At 34.6% G+C, this 24,447-nt stretch overlaps 1 long non-coding RNA gene across 5 annotated transcripts in view; it reads left to right on the forward strand.

The window, feature by feature from the left end:
- The first annotated feature begins 2,633 nt into the window (after positions 1–2,633).
- The window catches only part of LOC105710747 (uncharacterized), a 172,002-nt gene continuing 150,188 nt past the window's right edge, over positions 2,634–24,447 (forward strand). For all 5 annotated transcript variants that reach the window (XR_002478471.2, XR_010345379.1, XR_010345378.1 and 2 more), the window contains exon 1: positions 2,634–2,726. This is a non-coding gene — a long non-coding RNA (uncharacterized LOC105710747). The remainder of the gene's footprint in view (positions 2,727–24,447) is intronic.

Below are 24,447 nucleotides of genomic sequence, written 5' to 3' on the forward strand. Positions count from 1 at the left end.
TTTATACACATACACCCACAACACCATCACCACAATCTAGGTAAAACTATCACCACCAAAGTCTTCCTCGTATCCCTTTGCTTTGCTGTGTGTAGGTATGTGCAGTAAGAACACTTGACATGAGAGCTATTCTCTTAACAAATTTAAGTGAACAGCATAGTATTAACTATAAAACTAAACTTTAGGCATAAAAAACAAATTGTGTTTTAAAAAAATCTAAAAATAATGCTTTTGAAATACGCTTTCTGAATGAATATTTACATTAGAAGGGGTTTAAAGCAAAGAGATTTAGGACATATTCTACAATTTATTAAAGTATTAAAATATGTGAGTAGAATAAAGATCACTAGGTACAAAAGCTATATACCATCTTGTCATTTTTTTCAGTAAATGATAACATGTTCTTATTCATTCAGACTGAAGCCATGTAAACAGATGTTTCTATACACAAAAGGAAACTCTGAATTGTTGAATTGTTCTGATATAAACTGGCTCAAACAGACACTTGAGTGTTTAAGAGGGAATGCCACGACCAACAAATCCAGATGCTCTGTGAGCTCCCCTAAATCCAACAGAAACATTGAGCTTTATACTTTCACCCTTGAGACAGCTTGAATTGAATAGCTATTTGCAGAGTTACGTGAGGGTGAGACAAAAATGAAAGTACCATGTAAGATAGTGTTTCAAATAACGTATTGGTTTGAAGATATTTATTCCAATTTTTATAAGGTTCAATTTCTTTCCAACAAGTTGGTTCAGCTTGTTAAAAAGAATATTGGCTTTTAACTTTATTCTCCTTAAGAACAACATAAACACAGTTAACCTATATGGTCACATTCTTCTGAGACTCATAGTGAATAAAAGAGTGCATTGTGTGGACAGTCAGCAATTCTTTTCCTGCTTAGTACCCCTAAAACTGTGTAATTATCTGAGGTGTTGCTATAAATCCAGTATTTACAACATGCATTCCTTAGACGGTGAAGTAATTGCCCATGTCATAGGGGAAAAATGTTTGATTTTTTTTTTCTATTGAGACCCTTTTTAAAAAAATTATTGAATTTATGCTTTGGAAGAGACATGAGCATAAATACTATGCAATCCAATGTATGACATTCTGGCAATACTACTTTAAACAATACATCTAACAATAGTAGCAACAGTTTGTCTTATTTCTAGTAAACATAATATGACGAATGACATTACTCCTATGATTTGGGGATGTCTTATGCTTTCAGGATAATTTTAGATATTCTCATATAACCTTGCTTTTCATCGTCTCTCATATAAAAATAAAACGTTTTTATGTCATATCGCCTGACTTAAAACTACTCTTACCTCTTTCAACTTGCCCTGATGCAGAAGTTCAGGGTTATATAAAATTTGCTTCATTAGGAAATTGTTAAGCTCATCAAGATTGCCAATAAAATGTCTTTAGAAAGTTATTGCCAAGGAAATGAATTCATTTTATTGGCTGCTGTCTGTTTTCATAGTCTTTGCTTTTGTACTTTGACACAAACATACACACACATGCATGCACAAACACACACTTATAATTCCTTAGCAATTTATAAACCAACCCACTTTTAAGACTCAGAAGCAAATCAAGTCCCTGAGGCTCTGTGCCAAGGTGACTGTGGGTCAGAGTGTAACACAACACGGAACGTCATACTTAACTGTGGTGAAAGAAGTTTAACTCCCAAAGCTCTAAGCCTTTGTTTTGCTTCAGTGCTTTTCCATGTATTCCTTTAAAAAACTTTTTATTAAGAGCCAATGTGAAAACAAAGGAAATAATTTCTGTCTTTTATTATTATTATTATTATTTTTGAGACAGTGTCTTGCTCTATCACCAAGGCTGGAGTGCAGTGGCTTCACGTCTGCTCACTGCAACCTCCACCTCCCGGGTTCAAGCAATTCTCCTGCTTCAGCCTCTAGAGTAGGTGGGATTGCAGGCATGCATCACCACATCTGGTTATTTATTTATTTATTTTTTGTATATTTTGTAGAGATGTGGTTTCAGCATGTCAGCCAGGCTGGTCTCGAACTCCTGCCCCCAAGTGATCTGCCTGCCTTGGCCTCCCAAAGTGCTGGGATTACAGGGCTGAGCTACTGCACCCAGCCGACAATGGAAATAATTTCTGCCCTAGTGAAGTTTACAGTCTAGTCGGGGAGACATATTAAACATAAAAACCAAAACATATACAATATGTATCCAAAACAGAATATATGCATATTATAGGAATTTGACTGTAATGGCTTAATCAACTAGGGATTTATTTTCTCATATTAAAAAAGTTTTGTTGTGACAGATGATAATCTCCAAAGATGGATACACCAATACATTCTATCTTAAGTGTTCGGTAGAGCTTATGCTGTTTCCTCTTGAATACGGTGAGGTTCAACTATTGCAAAAGTAACACTATGTAACTTCCATGTCTAACTCATAAGGGAAATGAAGCTTTTCTCTGATCCTTTTAGGAGGCTTGATCTTAGAAAACAGCCGTCCTTCTGTACAGAATCCAAGCAGCCACATGGATTGGCCATGTGCAGGGTTTCCAGCCCCAGCCCCAGGGCAAGCTGAAGACTCAGCCAATAGTTAGCATCAACCTCTGTTATTTGCCAGAATGAGTTTTCAAATGATTCTAACATTGTCTTCAAATTTCCGTGTCTGATACCGGGTGAAGCAGAAATGAACTCTCTCTGAAAAACCCTGGCCAAACTGCAGATTTGTGAGTAAAATTAATGTTGTCTTTCAAGTCACTAAGTTTTGGGTTTGTTTGAGCAGATTTTGATACCTGTAAGTGGGCTTCTGGTAAATATATATATTTAACATATATATAAAACATTTAATTGTATGTGTTTTATGTAAAACATTTAATTTTATGTATGTGTGTGTATGGCTTTGCAAACAAGTGGCAAACAGACAAAAGGAAGCTCGACAAACCTTGAAGTAAGGCTTAATAAAACCAAAAAGTAAGAGATTATTAATAGAAACCAGATGGCTCTCAAAAAGACTATCAATGAGAGCTTTAAGAAAATTAGATACTCGTGGCTGGAGGAAAGGGTGCACTTGTTACTAGAAACTTAACAATCTTTGTTAATTGTAGTAACATGAAAAATAGGATATCTGTTTAACGATCTAGACCACCACTTATCTTTTTTCTTGCTTTATTCTTATTTATTTATTTTTTAATTATTTATATTTATTATACTTTATGTTCTGGGGTACATGTGCAGATCCTGCAGGTATGTTACATAGGTATACACGTGCCATGGTGCTGAATCTGTTCTTCTGATCAGTAAAACAATAGCTTTTGCAAAAGCCCTGATTTGTAGAATTTTTACCCCACTCTGGCTAAAATTGATACATATGGTTTTAACTGGGTACAATTCCATATTCAGGAGTATCAGAGTCTTAACAGTAAAAAAAAGAGAAAAATGGACACTGGGTGGGCAGCCATGATCATGTCCTAAAACACTTATAAAAGCCCATGTGAGCATATACTAGGAATTCTGAAACTAGCCTGAGGACATACAGCATATAATGCAAGATAGACATATTTAGCAAGAATATATAAATACATATTTGTGACATAATTTGTTGATATTGATAGAGTCCTTAGGAGTAATATCAGAAAAATTATATTGGGAATAAGCATCATAAGCTTTAAAGACAAAAGTCACAATGAATTTGCTCATTTAAGCCATTATGTGTGAATATACACATTTTTTTCTTATACATACATCACATATTTACAATTTCCCATGGTTGCATTCCTTCCTTTTTATCTGAGCTACATTCTGGTGTCATTTTTGTGTCTTGTAGATATTCTTAAACATTTTTTGTTCTATGTATCAATACTTCTCAGATTTGGATTACCTAAAAACATATATTATTTTCATTCTGAAGGAAAATTTCAATGATATAAGGTTTCTAATTGACTTTTTAAAAGTGTCCTAAAATATTGCTTGAATTATCTTTTAAGTGTTCATTGCTTCCCCTGAGAAGTTAGCTATTAATTGCATTGCTGATGTAATTATGTAAATGTTATTTTTCTCTTGCTGTTTTCAAGATTTTCTTTTCTCATTTGACTTTATGCAGTCTGTGCTGTGCTTTGTGTGTGTGTGTAGCAAAGAGAGTATAGAGAGTTCACATGTACTCCCCTCCACGCAGTTTCCCCTATTATTAAGATAGTAAATTACTATGACACATTTATTACAATATTTTAATAAATATTGGCACATTATTATTAACTAACCAAAGTCAGTACAGTTGGTCCTTGGTATTCATGGGTTCCACATCCTCAACCAACCAACCACAGATGAAATATATTTGAAAAAAGAAGAAATGGCAATATAATAGAAACAATTCAAATTTAAAAATCAATGCAGTATAAAAATTATTTAAATAGCACTTACACTATATTAGACATAAGTAATCTAGAGATGATTTAAAGTGCAGGCATACTTCAGAGATACTGCAAGGCTTAGTTCTAGACCACCACAATAAAGTGAATATTGCAATAAAGAAAATCACAAGAACTGTTTGGTTTCCCAGTGCATATAGAAGTAAAATTTACACTATGCTGTAACCTATTAAGTGTGCAGTAGTATTAGGTCTGCATACTTTAGGTAAGGAATATTTTGCTTCTTAAAAAGCTCCAAGAATGTTCTCTATCTTTACAGAGTCAAAGTCTTTTTGCTAGTAGAAGGTCTTGCCTTGATGTTGATGGCTGCTGCTAATCGGATGCGGATTGCAGAAGGTTGAGCTGGCTGTGGCAATTTGCTAAAACAAAACAATGAAGTTTGCTACATCAGTTGGCCTTTCCTTCCATGAAAGATTTCTCTGCAGCATTCAATGCTGTTTGATAGCAGTTTACCCACAGAACTTGGAAAATTGGGGTCAACCTTCTGAAACTCTGCCACTGCTTTATCACTTGAGTTTATGTAATACTCGTTACATTCACTTACTTTTTAGCTACGTATGTTTTTATATTGAAAGTGGATTTCTTGTATATAGCATAGATTAGTGTCTTGTTTTTTAATACATTCTGACAATCTTTGTCTTTTCGTTGATAAATTTAGACCATTGACTTTCAAAGTGATCATTGATGTCAGGAGATTAATATCTACCATATTTATGACAGTTTTCTATTTGTTATCCTTGTTCTTTGTTGTTATTTTTGTTGTCTACTCATTTATGCCTTTTATGGTTTTAATTGAGCATTTTACATTCTTTTCTTTTCTTTCTTTTAGGATATCACCTAGGTATATTTTTATTATTATTATTTTTAGTGGCTGCCTTAGAGTTAGTAAAAGACCTTTACAACTAATGTAACACCACTTTCACATTAACACTGTACCACTTTACAGATAGCATGAGTACCTTACAATAACAAGATTATCCTAATTCCTCCCTCCTTTCTCTTATATCATTGCTGTCATTCATTTCACTTATATAGAAGTATAAACATATATATGGAATAATATTAGCATACATAATTGACTACATCGCTTCTATTATTATTTTGAATAGAGTTATCTCTTAGGTCAATTAAGCAAAAGAAATAATTTTTATCTCCACTTATTCCTTCTTGGATGCTCTTCCTTTTTTTAATGTAGATCTGAGTTTCTGATGCTTTTTCCTTCTCTAAAGAACTTTTAACATTTCTTCTGAGGCAGGTTTACTGACAACAAATTCCCTCACTTTTTGTTTGTCTGAGAAACTCTTCATTTCGCCTACAGTTTTGAAGAACAATTTCTCAGGGTACAGAATTATAGTCTGGGTTTTTTTGTTTGTCTTTTTCCCTCTCAACACTTGTCTCAGTCTTTTTGTGCTATTATAACAAGAAATCAGAGACAGGGTAATTTATAAAGAAGAGAGGTTTTTTATAGTCTAGGAGTCTAAGAAGTCCAAGATCAAGGTGCTAGCGTTCCATGTCTGATGAGAAATTCTACGTGCATCTTCATATGGCAGAAGGGGCAAATGTTGAATCCTTACATGGCGGGAAAGAGTGGAAGAACAAAAGGAAGAAAAGAACCTAAAAGCTTTGGAACCTCTTTTATAAAGGCTTTAATACATAAAGGAGGAGGGAGCCCTCATGACTTAATCACTTTTTAAAGGCCTCACCTGTTAATACTATCCCACCGGTGATCAATTTCCAACATGAAATTTGGTGGACACATTCATACCATAGCAACACTTTATTTTATTTTATTTTATTTTATTTTATTTTATTTTTGAGATGGAGTTTCGCTCTCTTTACCCAGGCTGGAGTGCAATGGCGCAATCTCGGCTCACCGCAACCTCCGCCTCCTGGGTTCAGGCAATTCTCCTGCCTTAGCCTCCTGAGTAGCTGGGATTACAAGCACGTGCCACCATGCCCAGCTAATTTTTTGTATCTTTAGTAGAGATGGGGTTTCACCATGTTGACCAGGATGGCCTAGATCTCTTGACCTCGTGATCCACCCGCCTCAGATATTTCACTCTACTATCGCTTTGGATAGTTTCTGAAAGGCTACATATGATTTGAATCTTTGTTCCTGTAGGTAACAATTTTTCCTCTGGCTCCTTTTAGATATTATCATTAATATTATTATTTTGCTTTTGATTTTCATTTGGAAATGATATGCCTAGGCAGATTTTGTTTTGTTTTGGTATTTATCCTCCTTGGTGTTCTCTGAGCTTGCTGGATCTGTGGTTTGATGTTTGTCATTGATTTAGAAGAATTATCAGTCATTATTGTTTCAAGTATTTTTTTCTGTTCTTTTGTCTCTTTCTTTCCCTTCTGGAATTTCCATTAAATGTATGTTACCCCTTTTGTAGTTGTCCACAGTTCTTGGATGTTCTGTTCTTTTTTTTTTTTTTTTAGTCTTTATTCTTTTCGTTTTTGAGTATTCAAAATTTCTATTAAGATATCCTCAAGCTTGGTGATTCTTTCCTCAGCAGTATTCAGTCTACTAATAAGCCCATCAAGGGGTTCTTCATTTCTGTTACGATTTTAATTTTATATTTTTACCTCTATCATTTCTTTTTTTACCCCCTCAGGATTTTCACTGCTCTGCTCACATTGCTCATCTGTTTTTGCTCACTGTTGACTTCTGTGTGTGTGTGATAGAGTCTCACTCAGTCTGTTGCTCAGGCTGGAGTGCAGATCATGCAATCTTGACTTACTGTAACCTTTGCTTCATGGGTTCAAGTGATTCTCCTGCCTCAGACTCCCAAGTAGCTGGGACTACAGGCGTGCACCACTACACCCGGCTAATTTTTGTATTTTCAGTAGGGTTAGGTTTCACTATGTTGGCCAGGCTGGTCTCCAACTATACCCATCTTGGCCTCCCCAAATGTTAGGATTACATGTGTGAGCCGTACCCAACCTGCTTGCTGTTGACTTTATCCATTAGAGTCTTTTAACATATTAGTTATGGTTGTTTTACGTTCCCAGTCTGATAATTCCACATCTCTGACAGGTCTTGCTCTGATGCTTGCTTTATCTATTGAAGTTGTATTATTTGCTTTTCAGTGTGCTTTTTACTCTTTTACTGATAGCTGGACATGATGGACCAGGTAAAAGGAACTGCTGTCTATAGGGTTTTAGTAATGTGGTGGTAAGGGGAAGGAAGTGGAAGTGTTCTACTGACGGATGATGAGGTCTCAGTCTTTTAGTGAGCAGCTTCTCAGTTTATTTCTCTCCCCCTTAACGTGGACAGGATAACTAGAAAGGTTCAAGTTAGGTATTTTCTTACCCCAAGGTAGATTAGGCTCTGATATTATTCTATCAGCTAAGGCTCTGTAACGAGTTTCTCCTGAGCACAGGCCTTGTTAAGAAGAACGGAGTGCTCTGAAACGTTTCACAATGGCTCTCTTTCCCCAGGCTCTGTCAGAAATGGGAGAGTCTTTTCCTCTGATATTTACTTGAAGAACCTGGTCAAGTTTCTGAAGATAAGACTCAGAAACACACGGGGTCCCTCCATGACTAGGTCAACCTGGAGTGTTTAACTCACAGGCATGTCCACACTGAGCCTCCAGGAATTAATTACGTTTCAGATTTTCTTGCCCCAGCACTGGTTCCTGCAGAGGTTTCAGTTCCTGAGTCTCTGCACGAGTAAGCTGTGACTCCTTCTGTTCCCCTGTCTGGCTTTCCAATCTTGGGGGCAGTGGTTTGTCCTGTGTCCTCACCTCTCTTGTGAATCCAAAGAGAGTTGTTGATTCTCCATTCTGTTCAGCTTTTAGTTTGTTATTAGAACTGAGTGGTGATGTTCAAACTCCTTATGCAGAATCAGAAACTGGAAGTTCCACTGTGCTCACTTCTGCTTATTCTACTTTGGGCTCATTGAGATCAAATTTGTAAATTTATATTTTTCACCAAATCTGTGATATTTCAGCCATTGTTCGACTGTTTTTTTTTTTCTTTTTTCTTTAGTGCTACAGTTACACATATATTAGATGTGGATGTTAGGTGGTTAGGTACTATATTAGAAGTGTGTATATTAAATGGTTAGATGCTTTTTACAGGTGTCCAAGAAACTGGTGTTTTTACTCATGTTTTTCTCTTTCTTTAAGTATTGCATATTTTTATCTGGTCTCAAGAAAATTGAATCTATCTTCAGTCATGTTAAATCTGATGTTAAATATTCTAGTAAATTTTCATTAATTAGTTTTAAGCTCTGGATTTTTCCACTTTATAATTTTCACTTCTCTGTTGAGAGTTTCTATTCACTCATTAATTTCATACTGTCCTTTGATTGTTTTTTTAAAAAAACACAGTTTTATATAATTATTGACCATATATATAATAGTTACCTTAAAGTCTTTATTCACTAAATATCATATTTGAACCCACTTGGAGTCAGTTTCTATTAACTGCTTTTATCCTCCTTAAACTATGAGTCATATTTTTTTTTCTTTGTCTATTCGTTTCTGGCTAAAAATGAGACACTGTCCATCATAGGATTTTTGGCTGTGGATTCTTTGTTCTTCTGAGTACTGTTTACTTTTTATTCTAGTGAGCAATTAACTTGACTAAATTTAAAATGTGAGCTTTGTCTACCTGCAACGTTTAATAGCTGATACCTTTGCTCTATTTTTTTGCCTTTCTGCAGCTCATTGTTTAGCCGGGCTACTTAGGGGCATCTCTGTGTTTGCACAGTCTACAGGTCAGCCATGGAGCTGTTTGGACTTTCTATTAAGATTTTGTGGTTCACTTTTTTTGTGATACTCTATCTTCTGTAATTCCCATTAACTTTCCAGCTTCTCAGTCTGGAGTTCGACCCTCTGACCTTAAACCAGAGTAGGTTTTAGCCCTCTACCCGCCATACTGTGTCCGGGGAGAAGAACATAGTCACAGTTGCTGCAGACTCTTGAATCTCACCAGTAGCCTGTGTATCTTTCAAGGGTGGAATCTTCCCTCATGTCTGTCATCGACATTTAGGCTGCCTGAAACCTACATGGTGCCTGTGTAGTAATAGGTTAGCCAGAGATTTGGGCAGTTTATATTAAAAATTTGAATTTTTGCCATTCCATGACTTCCTTTTTCCTTTCCCAAATTTAATCATCTGTCACCTTGAGGTGGTAAGTCAGTGACTTTCCTTCACTAGATCTCAAGTTGGAAAATGCATTCAGACTAACAGCCACAGCACGCATTCACATTCCTTACCCAATAGAATAGTATTTCTTCAAGAATAAACGTTTCTCAATTTTTTTGCCTGTTTTGGTTGTGTCTAATGATTTGATGCATTATTTTAAAATAATTATCATTTATGGGAGGAATTGACCACAGTGTGTACTGTCTTTATCAGATGTCCCAAATATTTTGTTAACCATTCTAATTTCTATTCAGCTATAATAGCGTTTTTACTTATGTGTGTACACTTTTGTTTGGGATGATGGAATAATCACTATTGTGTATTGTGTGGCACAGCACACTTAACTTATCTACTCAAGACTGTCTGAACTGGAATATCACTTTGATTCACTTACCATAAGTAATTTGTTTGAGATCATTTGCTTAAGTTTCCAAATTGCTCCTGTCCATGGCTGTCATATTTTTCCTAATAGTAAATAATTAATTCTCCACTAACCCCTCCCTCCATGCCACTAATTCTTTCATGACCTAAATATCTAAATGTTTATTACTTCTTTAAATAATAATTCTAATATCTAGTTACTGAGTAAAGAATTTACAGAGGCTGGGCAGGATTAGAAGCAGTTGCACTTGTACATTCCAACTTGTCTAGCCATGGTGGGGTGGGAGATATTTTAAAGGAATAAAAACTAAAGGGTAAGAGCTATTCCTTATGTCTTCCTTTCCACTCCAGTTTTCATGTAAGACAAATACCTATTGTGCATATACTACATCTTCCCATCTTGCTAATCCCCTGCCATTGTAAAGATAAGGTTCCAAATAAGCAATGATGTGAGAGGAAAGAGCATGATTCCTTATTTACTTCTTTTGAAACTTTTTGATCAGTGTCTTCATATACGTTATGATATGTTATTCCAAATGGTGACCAAAAGCATTTACTAGTTCATCTTATGACATATGATTGTTTTATATGTCTAAAGGGATTTGAAACTTAACAGTCAAAGCTTTACAGCTTTAATATTTAAATATAGATTTAATCTAAATATACAAAGGATAGGTATATATATGTGTGTGTGTGCATGCACGTGGGTGTGCACTCACGAATGGTGAAAAGTCAGTGTGATTGGGAATTTGTGAACATCTCAATATCAAAATTTATGATTCAGAGACTAAGAATATGCTCTGTTACTTAAATGTTTAGAGGTCTAATATTATCTGGCTAGAGAACAAAAGAGCAAAGCTGCAGTAGGTGAAGACAAGTCCTTGTGTTTTACAGCCTCTTTTTTGAGTGCATTCTGAGCTCTTAACAACATGACTGACACAATCTTTGTTGGGAATCTGTGTCTTTTGATAGAAATATCAGAAATGAATAGAAAGAATACTCAATTTGTGCTTTTCTTGTTCGGTCACATACTTCTACCTCCAGCCATATGTCATTAATATAGCTAATGGGATTTTGGCATCTAACTGACTGGGAAGGGATGAAGTAAATGTGGAGACAGGCAAATGCCAATGACATGTGCAAGAAAAGAGCTCAGTATTTCTGTTTAAGCAGCGTCAGCTCCATCAGCCTTCCCTGCAGCCTTCACTGACAGGGCTGGAGGCCCTTCTGTACATGGCCAAGCCTCATGTATTCATGGGTTGCTGTGATCCCACAGCCCCTTTTGTTAAGAACTGAAAATACAGCATGTTGCTTTGCTACTCTCAGCTGCCATATGGCTTTGTGAAAACTGGCCTAAAAGGAAGCAGGAAGAAAGAAAAAAAACCACTAGAAATAAAACAACCAACAGATGAAACTGATTTATTTTCAGCATTAAGAGATGTGGGTGGGGGCCTTTCAGAAACATAAAACTTTGCACTGAGTAGGCAAACAGGCTGCTCATGTGACAGCTCTTGTATACGCTTTTAAAAAAAATAACATGTGGCAGAAAATAGAAGCCCCATTGTTTTACTTAACTACTGTATCCAATTTGGGTGAAATGGAATTTTCAAGCTTAAGGAAACTGACTGCTCGGTTCGCCAATGTACTTTCTTCGTTTGACAAAATACTTTAGAACTTTAACATATGTATTCAGCATTAGCCTTTTAAAAGTGTATCTTACTTTAAAAGTTTAGCGAATAATTCTGGACTGTAAATCACTTTATTTGAGTTTTTCTACTTTAGCTTCTCAATTTAGGCAGTTACAGCACTCTTCTAAATTGCTTTAAAAGCCTAGTCGAATATATCTAAAGGATGGGTTTAGAAATGACATTTTGTCATTCTGTAAAGATGTAAAAAGGGTGCTAGAAAAACAAACTAATAAAGGAAATATATTTGAAAAGACAATCATATCTCTGAACAAATTTATTAAATTGAGATATTTCAATTTTAAGAATAAGAATATTTGAGTTCCAGAATATTATTTTATCAGACTATACTGTTTTCAATTGTACATTTAAAATGATAAATAAAGGTTAGTATAATTGAGGACACAAGTATACAGAAATAAAGATTGTTTTATTGATTTATTGATTTTCCTACCTTATTTTCTTAGTTTGGTGCTTAAGTGTATGTTGCTGAAACACACATGTTATTTTCTAAGAGTTTCCAATATTTATATAAATAATTCTAACCACTGGGTTATCTGTTCTTTAATTTTGAACTTTTATTTTAAACATGGACTAAAATATATCAGGTTCAAGTGAATACATAGGAGAAAGTAGGCTGTAAACATTTAAGGGGCTTCTTTCTTAATTTATTCAAAAACTTCAGAGAGATAGCTCCTTGTAGTTGGTCTGCATGACATCTCATAGTTTAGCTCTATCGCAAAATTTTTGACTTTGGCAAATCACATAATATCTTTTCACCATACATTCTTTTCTGTCTCATAATTTTCCTAATTTTTTAAAAAAATACATCCGTATATTGAAAATAATATCTTGCTCCAAAGCCTAGAATTCAAATAGATAAAATTGGTGCTGCTTTGAAAATCTTCAGATGTCTACACAAAGTTGCTTCATGAGATTTGGTACTGTTCTTCCCCTCTTGGTGGGTGGGCCCTTGGCAATTTCTTTGGAGAAACTGGTTGCATAATTTGTAAAAATACTTATCAATCTAAAATTGAATTATTTCATGAGGAATGAAATTGATGGTATCTATTGATTATGGCATCTGTGTGTTGGTTGATTTGGAAGACGAGGCTCAGGCCCTTACTGGTTCTATGGACATGAGGTTATTTTATATACCATTTACCAGTCAATTAAATTTTGAGCACCTATGCTTTGGGCTAGATTTGAATATTTCAGATAAAGACAATATTTAAGAATCTTTAAATTACTTGCTAAAAGTTATATTTATATACTACTTATATTTGACATGTATATAATATCTTTAACATAATATTCTTACTTATATATTTTTAAGTAATGGACACCTACACGTATTTAAGAAAGAAATGTATTGAAAAGGAATTTAAAAGGTAAAAATGTCTTCCCTTGTTTTCTTGCATAAAGTAGATTTATTTTTATTAAGACCACATGGCATTTGGCAATGTGGTTTAGAATTGTGAAACTCAAGAAGAGATTATATTACCTGAATTAAAAATACAGGGAAGGAGAAAGAGCAAAATTTGTTTCAAATAACATACATGTATTAAAAACCATTTTCAGTCTTGAAATGTGCAATTGCTACCAGCAATTCTTTGTGACTTTAGTCTCTGTAGATCCTTCTCATTTTGCAGCTATGCTAAACAACTGGCTGTCTTCTGAATCACAAAAAATTAGGTTCCTCTTTAGCAAAGAGGGAAGCATATGGCGGTGTGCAGATGTGTGCATGTGTAATGCATCTTTGTCTCAGAGTTCAGACAATGGCATGTTGCTTATGGCTAACTTTGCGTACGTCCAATTTTTGCTCCACAAGTTTTCTAGCTAAGAGAAAGCAGAATTGTAGCTGCTTCTAACCTACTTTGTCATTATTTGTTCAAAGGAGAATGTACTGTAACAACTTGGTGTTTTGAATGGTCTCGACAGAGGTCAGAAAAATCCTCTCTTGTATGATATTTTGAGCCTTGATGATTTTTCTGCCTTCTTTTCTTTGTTCTTTTTTTAAAACCTTTGCCTTAATGCTCATTTTTAATCAATACATAATAATTGTACATGTTTATGTGGTACATATGATGTTCTGATAAGTGCATGTAATGTGTAATAATCAAATTGGGGTAAGTAGAATACCCATCACCTCAAACATTTATTATTTCTTAGTGTTGGAAACATTCCAAATCTTCTCTTCTAGCAACTTAAAATACACAATAAATTATTAACTGTAGTACCCTACTCTGTTCTCAAACACTAGCACTGATTCCCTTTTTCAAAGAGTATTTTTGTACCCATTAACCAACTCTTTCTCCCCTACTTCAGTTCCCAGCCTCTGGTAACCACCACTCTACTCTCTACCTCTATGAGATCAACATTTTTAGCTCCCATATAAAAGCAAGAAGATGTGATATTTGTCTTTCTTTGTCTTGCTTATTTCACTTTACAAAATGTTCTCCAATTCCATCCATGTTGCTGCAAATGGCTTATTACTGTTTTTTTTATGTATTTACATATTGTGATTATACTTTAAGTTCTGGGATACATGTGCAGAAAATAAAGGTTTGTTACATAGGTATACATGTGCAATGGTGGTTTGCTGCACTCATCAACCCATCATCTAGGTTTTAAGCCTCACGTGCATTAGGTATTTGTCCTTATGGTATCCCACCCTTTCCCCTCACCCTGTAACAGGTCCTGGTGTGTGATGTTCCCCTCCCTGTGTCCATGTGTTCTCATTGTTCTAGTCCCACTTATAAGTGAGAACATGTGGTGTTTGTTTTTCTGTTCCTGTGTTAGTTTGCTGAAAATGATGGTTTCCAGGTTCATCCATGTCCCTGCAAAGGACATGAACTCATTCTTTTTTTATGACTGCATAGCATTCCATGGTGTATAAGTGCTACATTTTCTTTATCCAGTCTATCATTGATAGGCATTTGGGTTGGTTCCAAGTCTTTGCTATTGTAAATAGTACTGCAATAAACATACATGTGCATGTGTTTTTATAATAGAATGATTTATAATCCTGAGTATATACCCAGTAATGGGATTTCTGGGTCAAATGATCTTTCTGATTCTAGATCCTTGAGGAATCTCCAAACTGTCTTCCACAATGGTTGAACTAATTCACACTCCCACCAACAGCATAAAAGTGTTCCCATTTCTCCACAACCTCTCCAGCATCTGTTGTTTCCTGACTTTTTAATGATTGCTGTAAGGTATATTGCCGAGTCAAAATGAGGAAACTGAGGCCATTGTGAGAAAATGAGAATTCAATTTATTCAGCTCCCGGGCAAGGTTCTGTGGTCCAGGAAGGGGCCAGAGAAGTCGCACTGGGCTTCTCAGGGTGCAGGGTTTTATAGGGAGTGGAGGTAATTGATTGGTCTTTAGGGAAACAAAGAGCAGACAGTTTCATTGGTGAGGAGGGTTAATTGATCATTAGGGAAACAAAGAGCAGACAGTTTCATTGGTGAGTTTCATTGGTGAGGGGGTTTGATTGATCACTAGGGAAACAAAGAGCAGACAGTTTCATTGGTGAGGAGAAGTCAAGGTGCCGATGGGGCAGGCTGCCATTGGTTGCCAGGCGGGACTATTGGTGGGTTGACCGGCTGGGGAGGTCAATGTTAAGCTGCTGTTGGACAAATCTTTGGCGGGCTTTTTAAATTTTGAAGGGGTCAAGTGAGGAATGCAGGAGTGGGTGTGTGGAGCCTGCATAGAGAGACCACATAGGAGAGGGTGTGGGGAGCCAGCATAGAGAGGCCGGCACGGGGAGAGATAAGTGTGTCCATTTAGCTCCCGGCGAGGCAGCCGGCCTTACAATCGCCATTCTGACTGACATGATATGGTATCTCATTATGGTTTTGATTTGCATTTCTCTAATGATGAGTGATAATAAACTTCTTTTCATATGTTTGTTCACCGCATAAAATTCTTCTTTTGAAAAGTGTCTGTTTATATTCTTCACACACTTTTTGATGGGGTTTTTTTTTTCTTGTAAATTTGTTTAAGTTCCTTGTAAATTCTGGATATTAGATATTTGTCAGATGGATAGATTGCAAAAGTTTTCTCCTATTTTCTAGATGGCATGTTCACTCTAACGATACTTTATTTTGCTGTGCAGAAGCTCTTTAGTTTGATTATATGTCATTTGCCAATTTTGACTTTTGCTGCAATTGCTTTTGGTGTTTTAGTCATGAAGTTTTGCCTATACCTATGTCCTGAATGGTATTGCTTAGGTTTTCTTCTAGGGTTTTTACGGTTTTAAGTCTTAATGTTTAATTCTTTAATCCATCTTGAGTTAATTTTTGTATAAGGTGTAAGGAGAGCTTCAATTTCTGCTTTCTGCACATGGCTAGCCAGTTATCTCAGCACCATTTGTTAAACAGGGAATGTTTTCCCCATTGCTTGTGTTTTTTCAGGTTTCTCAAAAATCAGTTGGTTGTAGATATGTGGTATTATTTCTGAGGCCTCTGTTCTGTTTCACTGGTCTATATATCTGTTTTAGTACCAGTACTATACGTTTTGGTTACTGTAGCCTTGTAGTATCATTTGAAGTCAGGTAGCATGATGCCTCCAACTTACTTTCTTTTTGCTTAGGATTGTCTTGGCTATATGGGCTTTTCAGTTCCATATCAAATTTAAAGTAGTTTTTTCTAGTTCTATGAAGAAAGTCAATGGTAGCTTGATGGGGATAGCATTGAATCTATACATTACTTTGGGAAGTATGGCTATTTTCATATTATTGATTCTTTCTCTCCTGGACCATGGAATGTTTTTCCATTTGTTTGAGTCCTCTCTTATTTCCTTGAGCAGTACTTTGTAGTTTCCTTAAAGAGGTCTTCACATCTCTTGCATGTTGTATTACTAGGTATTTTATTCTCTTTGTAGCAATTGTGAATAGGAGTTCACTCATGATTTGGTGCTCTGTTTGTCTATTATTGGTGTATGGGAATGCTTGTAATTTTTGCACATTGATTTTGTATCCTAAGACTTTGCTGAAGTTGCTTATCAGTTTAAGGAGTTTTTGGGTGAGGACATGGGGTTTTCTAAATATACAATTGTGTCATCTGCAAACAGACAATTTCACTTCCTCTCTTTCTATTTGAATATCCTTTATTTCTTTCTCTTGCCTGATTGCCCTGGCCAGAACTTGTAATACTATGTTGAATAGGAGTGGTGAGAGAGCACATTCTTGTCTTGTGCTGATTTTCAAAGGAAATGCTTCCAGCTTTTGCCCATTCAATATGATATTGGCTGTGGGTTTGTCATAAATAGCTCTTATTATTTTGAGATATATTCCATCAATACCTAGTTTATTAAATGTTTTTAGCATGAAAGGGTGCTGAATTTTATCAAAGGCCTTTTCTGCCTCTATTGAGATAATCATGTGGTTTTCGTCATTGGTTCTGTTAATGTGATGGATTATATTTGTTAATTTGTGTATGTTGAACCAGGCTTGCATCCCAGGGATGAAGTCAACTTGATTGTGTTGGGTAAGCTTTTTAATGTACTACTTGATTTAGTTTTTCAGTATTTTATTGAGGATGTTCACATCGATGTTCATCAGTGATATTGGCCTGAAATTTTCTTTTTGTCATGTTTCTGCCAGGTTTTGGTATCAGGATGATGCTGGCCTCATAAAATAAGTTAGGTAGGAGTCCCACTTCTTCTATTATTTGGAAAAGTTTCAGAGGAAGGAAGTCAGACAGTGTAATGACTTCAGCTTTGTTATTTTGTTCAGAATTGCTTTAATTATTTGGGATTTTTTGCAGTGGTATACAAATTTTAGAGTTTTCTATTTCTGTGAAAAATGTCCTTGGTATTTTGATAGAGATTACATTAAATCTGGATTTTTTTTTTTTTAGCAGTTTGGACATTTTAACATGATCATTTCTTCCAATCAGTGAGCACGGGATATCTTTCCAATGTTGTGTCCTCTTCAATCTCTTGTATTGATATTTTATTGTTTTCATTGTAGAGGTTTCTGCCTCATTTTTATTTGTGATAAGAAGGTATAAGGAAGTAAAAGAATTGCCTCAACGGCTAAACTTTGAATACTTACATTAGCCAAAATAATTCTCTTATTGAGATTCTGGAGTTTTAAAAATCTGCCCCCATTTCTCAGTAATATAAACCTTCAGATTTACTTATTATTGTATAATTTTATCTCTATATGAGTAAAAACTTATTTATTGGAAACAATATGATAGTAATAAGCTCTAATTGAAAATCTTCAATTATCTTACAAGAAAATTTCTTTTTTAAGTTTTATTAAAATATCTGACTGTGACTCTCACTTTGGAAATTATATTTTGATTATCTGATAATCATACTGAAACCATACCATGCTATTATTGCTATAACATTCTCAGAAAATCTCCTTCTATATCTAAATCCTTGTTTCAAGACTTGGATTTTACCTCCATCAACACAAATTTAAACATGCATTATAATAGGTAAAGTGATACTATGGGCTATGACAACTTGAGATGAGAAGTCCAGTATTTTCTAGAACATTCTTTAAAAAATACTTCACATTTATTTTATAAAAAATTTTTATAGAAAGTTTTATTGGGTCACATAGGATTGATTGACTTCAATGCTACTGCAACAGTTTGAATATAAGATTTTTCTGGCTGCATCCATGATAAAATTAAGAATAGTTAAGAAACAGAGCCTCAATAGTGATTTGGACTAATATAAAGTTCATTAAAAAGATGAGTTAGAAAGTGAGTATCACTATAAAACTAGAAATTTATTTTTGGTGAGCTAAGTTATTTTTGCTTTTTCCAGTGTTTTATGCTCCCAGTATTATTGTATTGTTGTGAATCTTCCCTGGAAACAAAGAAAACAAGAATATAAAGCTTTTAAAAAATCACCAAAAACATATAATAGCTTAATTTCTTATAATTCTTATCACTCTCTGGTTGATATTAATTTATCTGTTGTTTAATTTAGAGGAGTTACATTTTGTGGTGCAATAGTTATTATGTTGTGTGCATAGGAGTAATATTTGGAAGTGAGAGGATCTGGTACTTTAGGAGGCACCAGATCCACAGCTAAGTCCCTATTCCAACAAGACCTATAAAGGTCACACACAATTAAGTTCACATATAATTGAGGTATAATTTACTATTAGAACCCCTGTTTCCAATTTTATCTGTGGGAATAAAAAGTAGACAGATAAAATTTCTCTTGCTATGCAGCTATTTATAAAACATGTAACTTTGAGCAATAGAACACTTTCTAAGCCTGAAGTTCCATATGTATATCACCAGGCTAATGATATCAACCTTCTGTGTTGTTGTAATGATTTAAAATAATTCAACAAATTACAAAATACATTGTCTAGATTATTGTAGTCACTCACTAAATGACAAAATATAATAACAAGCATATTTTTATTTTGTGTGAAACTATAAGACATCAGGCATTGTGCCAAATGTTAAATTGCAGGAATTTATTTAACATTCTCAGTAATCCTATGAGGCAGTCTCAATCATTAATATCAATTTTAAATATGAAGAATTTAAGACTTAGAGACTCTGTTGTTCAAGGTCTCATGGTTAATACTAACTATGCAGATGAGTGTAAAATCAGTACTCTCTGACATAACACAAGAGTTCTTAACTGCTAGAATAAACAGTCTCTATTTTGACATCCATCTCTCTCTATTATTTATAGAATTATTTACAACTAAGTATTATTCTGTGTTTTTAATGATGTATAAAGTTATACCTTATAAACTTACCCTTGCTAATTTTAGGTCAGATGTGTAGTGATTATTACTCTACTTATCTGATCACAGGTGGCAACTTTACATTTCAGCTTCTAAATCTACCTAATTGATATAGAAGGGGCTAAATGGCATAATCTTGCAATATAGCAGTTTAGTCAGCTAAGAAATATGAATTCTTAAGTTGACTTTCTCTTCTTTGAGAAGATGTAAATTATCAAAGAATAAAGACTTCTGAAATAAAGGAAGAACTAGAACATTTTGTTTTATGCAGGATGAAGACAGAATGATGTTTGACAAACTGGTGAAGTGCTCTTTTTGAAGACCTAAGATTTTGACTGGAATTGCCAGAATACTTCATTACATATTTAAGTCTGGACAAGAAGCATTAGGATATGGATTCCATCCATCCTGAAGCAGGTGAACCCAACAATAAAGTTATAGGGACCATACAGCTTGAAACATCTCTGACCATTTGATGGTACCAGATGCTCTGCTGAAAAACTTTTGAAAGTGTTCTTTAAACCTCTTGAGATATTTTTGATTTCTGCTCTGGATATTCCTTGGAATACAAATCTTAGGCTACTATGTATCTTCTGTATCTATCTCTACTGGCACAATTACTCTAACTCATGACTCCAAGCTTGGAGAATAGGGAATCCTTGGCAGAGAAATTTCTGTGGCTGGCTCTTAAATGATTTTTCCCCTCTTTGTTCCATAGTCGCTTAATTCTTATGTTGAAGGTACTAGACAATATTTTTCACCTTTCCTTTTAACCTAATCTAGTATTGGGCTTTATTTGTATAAGTTATTTGTATTCATATCTGAGAGTTGCATAACAATTTTGATCACTAATATAGACACATCCTGTAATTTACCAAAAAATGGTAATATGAAAATAACTTTATTTTTCTCCTCTCAAGATAATTACTATGACTCAAAAGATCCCATGAGACTGTATATTCTGTTCAATTTATTTTTGAAGAAAATTCCATAAAGATTTTAAGTCTGAAAACACTGAGTCTTGATATTTCCTTAGCATACTCGTGCATTTGCAATTTCTTTCAAAAAAAGCCCTACTCGAGGGAGTCAAATTTGCTTAATTTCTATCAAAAGGTAAAATTTTATTTTGTTTACCCTGTTGATTTCTGTCAATATATTCTTATTAATGACAAACTATTTTGTTAATATTTTTACATTTGACTACATGCTATTTACTTGGAACCAAAATTACCAATATATTTCAAAATCTTTTATATGGTTTCAGTAGTTGCATAAACATTTAAAGGAAAAGAAATAGGAGTCACATCCAATTTGTCTTTTTTTTTCTTTTAAATGGAACAGGTATGCAACAATGCTGCTCAGAATTGGTTTATATTATCAGGATATTACATAGGCTACACATAAAAATAAATCAATTTGTACATGAAAATTGATAATATAAATAAAGACACTGGGAAGTAAACGCTAATATTTCAGCTTTTTTGGTGTTTAAATTTATGTTTGTGTTTTGTTTGGTTAATGGTTGGCGTTTGGTCTTAATTTCTCCAGATTGTTAGTTTTCTTGATATCAGAAGATAATTATACAATCCAACTCACCTGGCTGATATAGCATTTTCTAATCTGTCATGAAGTAGGTAAATTCTTTTTTTTTTTTTTTTTTTTTTTTTTTGAGATGGATGTTTGCTCTTGTCACCCTGGCTGGAGTGCAGTGGCACGATCTTGGCTCACTACAACCTCCGCCTCCCAGGTTCAAGCAATTCTCCTGCCTCAGCTGCCCAAATAGCTGGGATTATAGGTTCCCGCCACCACACCCAGCTAATTGTTGTATTTTTAGTAGAGTTTGGGTTTCACCATGTTGGCCAGGATGGTCTCAAACCCCTGATCTCATGATCTGCCCTTCTTGGCCTCCCAAAGAGCTGGGATTACAGGTGTGAATCACCATACCCCACCAGTAAATTCTTAAACAGAGGCAGAATGATTGACTGAGAATTCTATCACTTTCTGCTCTTAAAATACTGTCTTCTTTACAACTTTGTGTGACTTTTATAGATAGGCTAAGAAATTTATTGGTTTTCTTAAACTATTAAAGTAGGAAAAATATTAGGAAATTCTGAACACTATATAAAAATATTAAGACAATAAAATAGATTATATTCTTATATTCCTTAAAATAGCAAATAAAATATTGGTTCTTTCAGAGATTTTTCTCAAAATTGAAACTGGACATGAGTCTTCCATTGTATTGACAGAAAACAACATTTGTGAAATATTGAATTTTATATAATTTTATGAAAGCATCTTTTTTAATGACTGGCCTCTGTGATTTGGATTGAAGATGGATTAATCTATAAGGAATCACTTCATAAAACTATAAGTGACATTTTGTTTTTGCGTCATTGTCATTTCGTAAGTACTAGATTTCTTCTAGATTTTGCTTAATATGAGACTTCTATCCTCTTACACATAAGACACCCCACTACACATTTTTCCGCCAAAATATTAGCGAGCTTCTTACAGCATGGAAATTTTAGTTTATAGGGTTATAGAGAAAAGAAACAGCATAAAAAGTACTTTCATGTTTCTTTTTTAAATGATCACAGATGTGCTAGAAAATGCATTAAAACACAAAATACAATTATTTTTATTTTCTGAAAGTGGCAATTACAATATCTAGAAGACAAATAAAATGTATTTTGTAGTTCTATAATTAACAATATATAAGCTGCTTTAATAAAATTTACTTTCATTATTAAAAAGTCCACTTGCTGTTTAAGGATGCAGTTGCTGTAATTGAATTTTAGAAAACTTTGGAGTAAACAGTAGGCTCAGGTAGAGCTGAAACTGATAAATGCATACAACATATAGCATATACTATGGAATAACCTGAGGATTAATAGAAAGCATTAGCAATTGTTCTTAAGCATTGTGATAGAATTTACTCAAAAGTTACTAAGTGACTCATTTAGTTCATTCTTATGTCATTCAACTGACATCCCACTTATGTAGACTGGACAACACGCAATGATATTTTGGTTTAGAAATCTGGTGAAAGAGAGTCACAAGCCTCTGAAGCACCAAAGCAAGGAAGACTTGATTGGATTGCATAAAAGCAGAATAAGTGGAAAATATGCAGGACTAACAAAAGCAGATTATCAGTCAGGAGAATTAAGACACCCCCAATCTGCCTGAATTTCAATTCCTAGCAATAAACCCATTCCACAGCTTCTGTGAGTGTTGACTGATAACTTTCAGCTGCTACTTTCTCCACTTCACGACCCCCCTATCCAGACAGCTGATTGAAATGTTTCAAATGAACTAATATATAATGTTAGGAAAAGTAACTTTCGTAGTTTCCTCATCCATGTGTAAATGCCTCAGCTATGGGTCACCTAGGTGTCATTATGACACAAGCACGATAGCTAGATTTTTCCAACTCTTTATTTTTTTTTTTAACAAAAATGATTCGAATCATTTGAAAGATAGAATTAACTAGCAAAAGTATAATCTAAAGGATAGCTTTCCTAATTAAGAATTATAATAACCTAATAAGAGATAAATTTACATTGCAAAAAATCTTTCTGCCCTTCCTTTCTTAGAGTTATCTATATAACAGCCTTATTTACATTTTGATAAATTTCCTGCTATATCTATGTTGTATATACATGTTGAAATATATGTATTCTTTTCAGTAACTCTTACCTAATATTTAGGTAAGCAACCTTATCTGAACTTCTGAACCCAGAGATGAGGATAGTACAACTGGAAGAAAATAAATAATTCTTTATCAGGTTCCTACAGGGATTCACAGACTTTTAAAAGTGGTTTTATTATATCTGTAAACAGAATGTTTTCATCTTAATATTTATAATTATTAAGGTACTTTAGTGTAGAGAACACTTTTTATTCATTTTTAAGCTTAAGAACTATAAACAAAAATAAATAAATAAAAGCAGTATAAACAATTATTTGAGTTATGAATGAACGGCACTTGAAACTGAGGAGACACTTGAACTACATTTAATTGTGTAGCTGCTATCTGTTGCCCTAATAATGTTGCGTAATTTATTTTTATTTTTATTTTGTAGAGGCAGGATCTCACTCTATTGCCCAGGCTGGAGTGCAATAGCACAATCTCAGCTCACTGCAACTTCCAGCTCCCAGGTTCAAGAGATTCTCCCACCTCAGCCTCCAGAGTAGCTGAGACTACAGGTGCTTGCTACCACACCCAGCTAATTTTTTAATTTTTTGTAGAGATGGAATTCTTCCAATGCCCAGGTTGGTCTCAAAATCCTGGGTTCAAGGGATCCACCCACCTCATTCTCCCAAAGTGCCAGGATTACAGGTGTGAGCCATCACACTCAGTTTAAAAATAAATCATTTTGATTGTGGTTGCTTGTGTTTCTTTGATTATTCTTCTAACTTTAGCAGGGATGAGTTGGGCTCATGTACGTTTCTATAGCCAGGTGCTCCTCAGCTAAAAGTTGGCTTTGCTAATCTTGGCCAAGCCTTCTGTGGTATCTGGGCTTTCATTGCCACACATGGGTCTATTGGGCTCTGCTCATGATTCTAATAATGTAGATAAAGGGCAAGAGAGAGGAAATAGAAATGTATAAACCTCTACTCACATCAAATGTGTGGCTATTCTGCTAGCTAAAGCGATCATGTGCCCAAATCCAGTGTCAGTGTGGAAGGATATGACCAAATGCTGTAAAATTGAAGGCAAATAATGCAGAGAATCTATTTCAATGGTCTGCCCTTCAGCTTAAACTTTCACCAATATATTTGGCTTACCACTATTTTCTCTTTCATGGTTACACTGGTGAGCTTAGAGGAAACAGGAAGACATTTTCTGACATTTGAAGGAAGAGAAAGTAACCTAGTACTAAGTATGTAGTCTGGGAATATAGCATTATTATAGGGTCTTTATGTTCTCAGGAGGCAAGACCCAGTATATTTCTAAAAAATGTATAATTATTTGACTCGAGGCTCAAAAAAATTACGATGTGCATAAATTGTTTTCCACTCAGTTAAATCCAAAATGTATAAATTATGTACTGT

This window comes from Aotus nancymaae, unplaced genomic scaffold (genome assembly GCF_030222135.1).
Source record: "Aotus nancymaae isolate 86718 unplaced genomic scaffold, 86718_ANA_hifiasm-v0.15.2.pri h1tg000033l, whole genome shotgun sequence".
In the NCBI taxonomy this organism is placed as follows: domain Eukaryota; kingdom Metazoa; phylum Chordata; class Mammalia; order Primates; family Aotidae; genus Aotus; species Aotus nancymaae.